The 7,676-nt window shown below is 45.1% G+C and overlaps 1 long non-coding RNA gene across 1 annotated transcript; it reads right to left on the bottom strand.

Annotated features, from left to right (window-relative positions):
* Nucleotides 1-273: 273 nt before the first annotated feature.
* On the bottom strand, nucleotides 274-6,624 carry LOC140688946 (uncharacterized). The gene is made up of 4 exons (XR_012063768.1): nucleotides 6,550-6,624; nucleotides 1,320-1,391; nucleotides 1,133-1,223; nucleotides 274-448 (listed from the first exon to the last, which is right to left on the bottom strand). It is a non-coding gene; the product is annotated as an uncharacterized lncRNA (long non-coding RNA).
* Between the last annotated feature and the right edge of the window lie 1,052 nt (nucleotides 6,625-7,676).

Below are 7,676 nucleotides of genomic sequence, written 5' to 3'. Positions count from 1 at the left end.
GCCCTCTGATGGCATTCAGAGCCCTTAAGGTTCTGGCACCCCCCTCCCTCTTTCTTTTCTTGTCCCGTGCTGCTTGCACATTGAATTTCTCCAAGTTATTTCTGATCCACGTCTGTGGCTGTCTTGTACAATCCTGCAGACCCACATTGACTATTCTGCTGAGACTAGACCTCCCTTTTCTTCCAGTCTGAATAAATGGGGACAACCATGGTGTCTTATTTGTCTTTCTGTCCCAGTATCCTACAGAGGTGGCAAAATACAGGTGCTCAGTAGTTGTGTGCGCAGTCATTTTAAGTAGAAATCTTCCCAATATGTATGATCTATACTTTCTTAAACAGAGCATTCTTGAAAACGTGTAACTATTTTTGGTTGGCTCCATTGTTTTCCTGAAAAGACTATATGCTCAGTATCTTGGAGAGGGTGCTGGTCCGGAGTCCTCATGTTCCGCCTGAAAAGGAAAGGAAAGTATTTTCTGGGGGCATTCTTACATTAAGTAACAGCTTTTAAAAATGAATTTGGCCTAAGAATTCTACTTCTAGGATCTCTCTGGAGTGCAGCTCTCAAGAACAGTGTATTGGAGCTGATGGTCAAAAGATCCAAGGAAATTTATACCACATTATTTATAAGAAGAGTGTAGGTTTGTATTTCTGACTTGGCAGGATGTCCACGGTATTAGATGAGAAAGTGAGTTGGAGAAAAATTTGATCAGGATCAGCCCCAAATATCTGCATGTGATTTTTTGTGTCTGTGGGAAGAGGTCTGGAAGGGCACACATCAAATGGAAGAGTATGTTCATTCCTGGGAATGGGATACGGAAGAGTGAGGGGAATTGCCATTTCTACATGGCATTTCATGGAGTGGCTTGAGTGCGGAATGACCCTGGCCCAGTAGGGGCAGTGTAGGGTTGGAATACATGACCTTAAAGACCTAATGTTGTTTGTACTGATGTCATTAATTTTCTCTGCCTTCCCTCTGTTTTGTCTGATAGAGGTCACTATCCTGCCTGCATTGCATTTAAACAGGGGATTCGGAAAGATGGGGAAGGTTTTCCAAGAAGCAAAGTCACAGTCCACCAGTGGGCAAGGTGATGGCAGAGGGGACCCTTATGGTCAGGGGACTTCCCTGAAATGACCTTGAGATGGCCGGTGTGGGTCCGAGGCTCCACGGCTCAGGTTTGTGATGTGGAGGGCTCCACAGCAGCACCTTTGATCTTGGCAGTCGTGCTGTTGGAGAGAAAGTCCGGGGTTGGGTTCACGTGCAGGTGTGCGCTGGGGGAGGAATCCTAGAAATACCAGTCGGCACCATTTACGAGCGCTTACCGTGTCAGATGGGGCAAAGCGCTTTACACACAGGCCCCATCTCAGCCGGTGATTAACTTCTCTCCGTGAAGCCTGTAGAATTAAAAAAAAAAAATCCTCTCTCTCTTTTCCTGTGACATGAAAATTAAAGCTCCTAGATAGTAAGTGATAAAAGCAGGTCTGGCTATATTCCAGACTTCATGCCTGTTACCACTCCACAGCCTGCCCTCACTAACCTTAGGGGGTAGACAGTGAATGAACTGAGCCAGTTACTGTAGCTACAGTCACATGGGGGATTTCGGGACATCTGTCTGAAGAGGCTTCCATGACACAAAGAGACAGTGCAGTATAATGGAAAGGCGCTGACCTCGTAGGCCAACTGACCGCATTGAATCCTGTCTCTAAGTTGATAGCAGGAGGGCAAGTGCCTCTCTGAGCCTCAGTGTGGTCATCTGTAAAGCGGGACAACAGCCCCTACCTCACAGGAGTACAAAACAAAGGCGCCAGCCTGCCTGCTGTGCCCGGCGCCACTTGGCACGGAGGAGGATAGCGACTGGTGATGTGGATTCGGACACCACTTCATGCTCTGATGACGATGAGCTAGTTTGTAACAGCAGCAGAGCTCCCTGGGCCCTTTCACAGGCATCATCCCCTTCGACCTTCTCAAGTTGCCCTGGAGCTATCTTCCTCCTCCCTCTAATTGCTCTGCTTAGGGGCAAGAGTTGTTTACACTCAAGTCTCAGCTTCCTTGCTTCCATTTACACCTCAAACGGCTGGAATGTGGTTTGGACCCACCGCTCAGTTGGAACTGCTCTGGCCAAGGTCACCTAAGACCTGCTTGGGGCAAAATCCAAGCAGAAGAGTTTCTGTCCCTGTCTTAACCTGACTCCACAGTAACTTTCTTCCCTTAGCGTCCGGTCTCCCTCTCGCCAGGTTTCCTTCCTGCCTCTCGAACTGCTGCCTCACCATCTTCTTCACGGGCTCCTCTTCCCCTAGGGTCCCTTCCATGTGGTTGTTTCTCAGTGTCTGTCTGAGACCCTGCCCTACTTCAGTTTCCTTAATTTCTCCAAAATCCGCAGACAGAATCACCTCCAGCTCTGACCGGGTCTCTCTCTCCTCCTTCAAACCTACCTTTTCTCTTAAGATACAGACCCCAGTCTTCACTCAGCATGGCCACCAGGTCCTGCCACCAGGTTCTTGACTACCTTTCAGGCCTCATTTTGCCCCAAACCAACTCTCAGTCTTAGTTTAAAGATCACTTCCTCAGGAAGCCTTTGCTGATACTGCCCACCAAGCTGGGTCCTCCTGGTGACACGTTTTTCTCCGCACACCGTACCTCTCCCTCTTAGCATTTAACGTAATTGTAGTTCATTACTTGCGTAATCATTTGTTTAATATTTTAAAAATATTTGCTCCCATGGGTCTTATTCACCCTCCATCCCTGCTGAACCCAGTGCCTGTAAGTGCCCCCACCATCCCTGTGGGTCAGAGGAAGGACTCTGGGCCTCGTGCTCTTCCCCAGCTGGCCGCTCTCCCTCCTCCAGTCCCCATCCACCCTCCAAACCACAGTTATCTTTCCAAATACAAACTTGATCACATCATTTCCCTACTTAGAAACCTCTGCTGGCGTCCCACTGCCCCAGATCAAGTTTAGACTCCACTCTGCTGCTCTCTCCAATCTCGTTAAAAAAATATAAGCTCATCCTTGGAATCCTAAGTTCTGTTGAATTGAACAGAACTCTTTCCGGTTCCTGTAATTGGTCATCTCCTCTGTCTTCTATCAGATTTCATATGCTTTAGTTCTTAATGAGGAAACCCTCACCCCCACCCATCTGTCTGATTCTTTAGTCTCCCTGGCTTGGCTGGGGTGTGTCTCCTGTGTGTTTCCTGTGAAATCCTGTGATCCTGGGTGATGTTCTGTTTGAACCACTCTTCCTACAATAGCTCATTATGGTTATTTGGGATGGATGTCTCCTACCAGACTGTCAGCTTCTGGACTACCATTGGTAGCATAGATCAGAATGCCCAGAATGTTGTGGGTTTTTAATAACCATTAATTAGACCGAATGCATTGGGAACCTCAGCTGCTTTTGGATTATGGTGGGTTGTCAAGAGAGTTAGATTCCTTTCCTCATTCACACTGAGCCAAGAGGCTGCACCCTTTTCTCTTGTCCTAATAATTCACCCTTCATGGCATGGGCCATACTGACTGCAGGAAGTCTAGTTGAGCACAAACATTAATTATAGGATTGTTCTGAGGGTCTTAGAATGCACTTGGAAGGGTTCTGGCCAAGTATGAAGATACTAAAGCGGTGAACTGAACACTGTCTTGCAAATAGATTAATCAACTGATGAACTTCATGGACTTTATCCTAAAAAAAGAAGTCCCCCCAAGTCCCAATTGCCTTGGCATCTGAAGCTTCCCTTTTCTTTTCATTTATATACTCAGTATTTAATCAGTGACTACACTGAGATAGATGTGCTAGCCTATTAGTACATTGGTGAGAAAGACCAATACAGAGAGATATATATGAAACAGGTAAATACATTATTAGAAAATATATCACAGATGATGATATGTGCTATGAAGAAAAGTAAGTAAAGGGATAAGGAATGATGGAGAAATAACTAATGCAGATATTTTGTTCAGAAAGGGATCTCTGTGGTCTTAGTTTGGTGTTCTATGAATATACAGTTCCTTGTCAAAAGTCACCTAGTGATTTTTACAATTGAAAATCTTCATTTGAATCAGTGTTTTTCCATGGCCATCATTCCTTCTATATTTATTAGTTTCCTTCATGCTCTTTGATAAACTTGAAATCTAATGGGAAAGGCAGAAGTGTTTGATTATATTCTTTACATGACTTTAACGAATTTAGCCACCTGAAATGGTGCACTTGAAATTTTCTGACCTTCTCTCATTTATGTATCATTATGGACGTGCTGGTTTTCATTGGCTTAGTATACTTTAGCCCACCGTGATCTTTGATGCTTGATGCTTAGTTGTATGAATGTGGAGTAATTCCTTATGGTGATTTTTATGTACCATTGACTTGACCCTGACTCTTGAATTTATTCTTGCTTCTGAAGCTTTCCCAGGCTCACCCTATACCTTCCCTATCCCTGACCAGACACTGAATTGGTTAAAAGTGAGTCCTTCTGGTCTTCCATGTTTTATGTGTTTTGTTCATTTTTAAAAAAATTAATACTAGCTATAGCTCTAAATTTTATTTTATAATTAGCATGTTTCAGTAAGAAGCTTCCTTTTTGAAACTCAGAGCTGCCTGTCATACTCTTAACCAATTTCCACTGCTCATTTCTAAATATTCCATCTCAGCAGACGTCTAGCCACTCTGCTACCACCATGCATGTTCCTCAGCGCCTCCTCTTTCCTCACATTCTTCCCTGACCTGGAATGGATTCCAAGCTATTACTGAGAAAATCTGACCAAATGTCAGACCCTGGATGTCCCCAGCCAGAAATAATCTCCTTCCCTTCTATGCTTCTGAAATAGTTACTTTCTTACCATTTAAGCACTATTCATTCTGTAAATATTAAGCACCAAATATGTGCCAGGTTCATTTATCTGTGGTCTCGTTCTAGATTACACTTATTTTTGTTTTATCCTCCTGAGGACAGTGGCTGAATCTTGCTCTTTCCTCTCTCTCCTCTGCCCTCCACTCAGCAAGCAGGGCTTTTCATAGGGTCACGTGCAGTAATAATGTGGTTGACCGAATTATGGGTCTTGTAAACAATATTCTCCATAATGTGAACTGGGCATGGATTTTCTTCTGGATAAAAATATATCTATTTGGACCTATCAAGGCTCTGGGAGTCATGAGATCTATGGAAGGTTGGGAAGTGACTTCAGAATGAAGGGAAGCCTCCAGTTAGGCTCTGACACATAGTGACCCCTGAGCTCTACCAACTGATTTTATTAAGGGTTAAAAAAATGCCTTCTCCAGAATTGCTTCTTTAGCAGCCAGGGCCTGAATAGTTTGGCAAGTGAGCTACAGTGACTGCGCTGCCATCCTGCTTCCCCCGGCTCCCCGCGCTCCTTGTGATTTGCACGTGGCTGTTTCCTGCCCGGCGGTTGCTCCGTGTGAACACATATCCACAGAGTTCTGATCTAAACGGCTGGGGTTTTCCCACTTTGAGCAAGTGTCCAGGTGGAGTCTATCCCCATGGCAGCCAAAATTCACCGGAATGCTCTAGCCAGACACCTCCCTTGGATTTCCTCTGCATGTCTTCCACTTCACCTTCTCATAGCCACCCAATTCTCCTCTGGCAAGGTGTTTGCTCTCCTGGTGACCGGGTGAGGGCTGCTATTGGGTTTCTTGATAACTAGATTGAGATTTTTCCAATTCCTACAAGGGACTACCCAACCCATTTTTCTCAAAGGCTAGAAATAAATCCCACGCGACTAATTGCAGATTTAGAACACAACAAACCCAAGCCTGGCATCCGTTCCAAGGTCTATCCCAGGTTTACAAGGTCAGGTTCTGTCTTTCTTCTTCTCAACTTGGAGAGTGCTTTCAGCTCTCAGGAACTTATCAAGGACAAGAGAAGGAAAGATCGAGAGAGAGACATAGCAAAACTGTGACAAAAGCTGGGGGAAATGAAAGGTCGCTGTATGGACGGCGGCCTTCAGGTGACTTTGTACAGAATGTAATTTCTGTGGGAAACAGTTTTTACAAAGTCAAGATGAATTGGTGTGTTAGTACAAAGATTTTTTCTTCCTTCTACAAATGATCAAGGAAAATGGATTTTCAAAATGTAAACATTCTCTTGTAGTATTTACAGCTTCTCTAATGTAGGGGGACAAAGGTCTCAAGTTTAAAGTAAAAAGCAGGCACAGGGAGATAAGAGTTCTTTTACAGTTTGATTGTAATCTAAATATAACAGGAAAATCACTCTCTACATAAAGCACCGTGATGGATAAATATCTGGGTGAGATTATTGCGTCTTTTTCCCTTTTTCCTTCCTTTTTCTTTCCTAGAAGTTTTCTTTGTCTTTGAGAAAGGCCTTTCGTGATGAAGACAAATAGTGGTTGAATGAAAAGCCAGTGTTGGGCTTTGCTGATAGAGGGTTTGGGGAAATGATTTGTTCAGGCAGAGAAGCTAATAGATTAAATGTGAGACCTCAGAGATCACCCAGTTCAATCCTTCATTTTACACATAAGATACTGAGCCCAGCAGGTGCACAGTCTAGGGGAGCACAAAGCCTCATCTCAGGACATTTCAAGACTCACCTGTGTCAGGATACTTAAGGGATACACTTGTTTCCCCAGCAACCTGGTGCTCTAATGAAAACTCCCTTAGGAAAGAAATCCTTCAGTTACCCCCATAATGACCTCTATTGTCTGTGGCAGTGATGTCAGTTGGTGATGGAAGGTTCGTTGTTGGGGGAAGATTGTTTCTCCCCCTAAGCGTGTAGGTTAACATCTAGTGAATCTGGACTGTGCTGGGTCACTCTATGGTTGACCCTTCAAAGGTGTCCCATCTTTAGGTTTTGTCCCTGCCCCCTCGTTGGCCAGTCTCACCCCCTAGCAGAGTGTTTGGTGAGCGTGGTAGGGGCAGTGGTGCAGCAGGGCCCTGGGGGCGGTGTTAATGATACTGGCTGCCCAGGGCCCAGCCTGACAGTCAGAGTTCTCTTGCTCTTCTTGGCTCTGGGGCTGCTGACAGCACATGGCTCTGTCCGCTGGCGCCAGCTGCCAACCTCAGCCTCTGTTAATACTGTCTGTAGCGGGGGCTTCTCTGGGAGGAGGATAAGCCCCCCTCAGCCCAGGAACCCTGTGGTGAATTTGGCCATGTTCTCCCTCCAGAGAGAGGGGTCCAGCCATCCTCCTGACTCCTTGCCTGACCTTCTGGTAGCAATTCCTTCATAGCTGCTTCCCATCCTGCCTGCCCCCAAGGAGTGTCTCATTTACCTCTACATCCTTGTGTTTAACCCAGGGTGGATTTTTAATAGATATTTGTTGTAAGAAGTGATGCTAACTGGCCATTCGAGTTTGTGAAAAACCAAACCAAACCATACCTTTCATTTCAGTCCCTTATTAATAAGCATTTATTGGGCCCATCCTACAGTGTTCCCAAGAAGTGCTGGAAATGCTGTCTCTGCTCTCGAAGGACTTTCAGTTAACTAATATGACAAACAGAATTGAGTAACAATCAAAATGTGCTCACCAGTGGCCTCATGATGGGGACTAGATGCTCATCATCACCAGAAGGGCACTGGGAAAAGGTCAGTGACATCAAAGTCATCTTGGATATCGTTGTTGCCATTGGTAACGTTCAGCTGGCATTAGATAGTGTGTAGGTAAAAAGTAATGGTTGGTCTAGTCCTTCTTGGTTTAACCACCCATTCGTGTGTATACTC

This window comes from Vicugna pacos, chromosome 24 (assembly GCF_048564905.1).
Source record: "Vicugna pacos chromosome 24, VicPac4, whole genome shotgun sequence".
Lineage (NCBI taxonomy): Eukaryota > Metazoa > Chordata > Mammalia > Artiodactyla > Camelidae > Vicugna > Vicugna pacos.
This window is presented reverse-complemented; position numbering and strand designations above follow the sequence as displayed.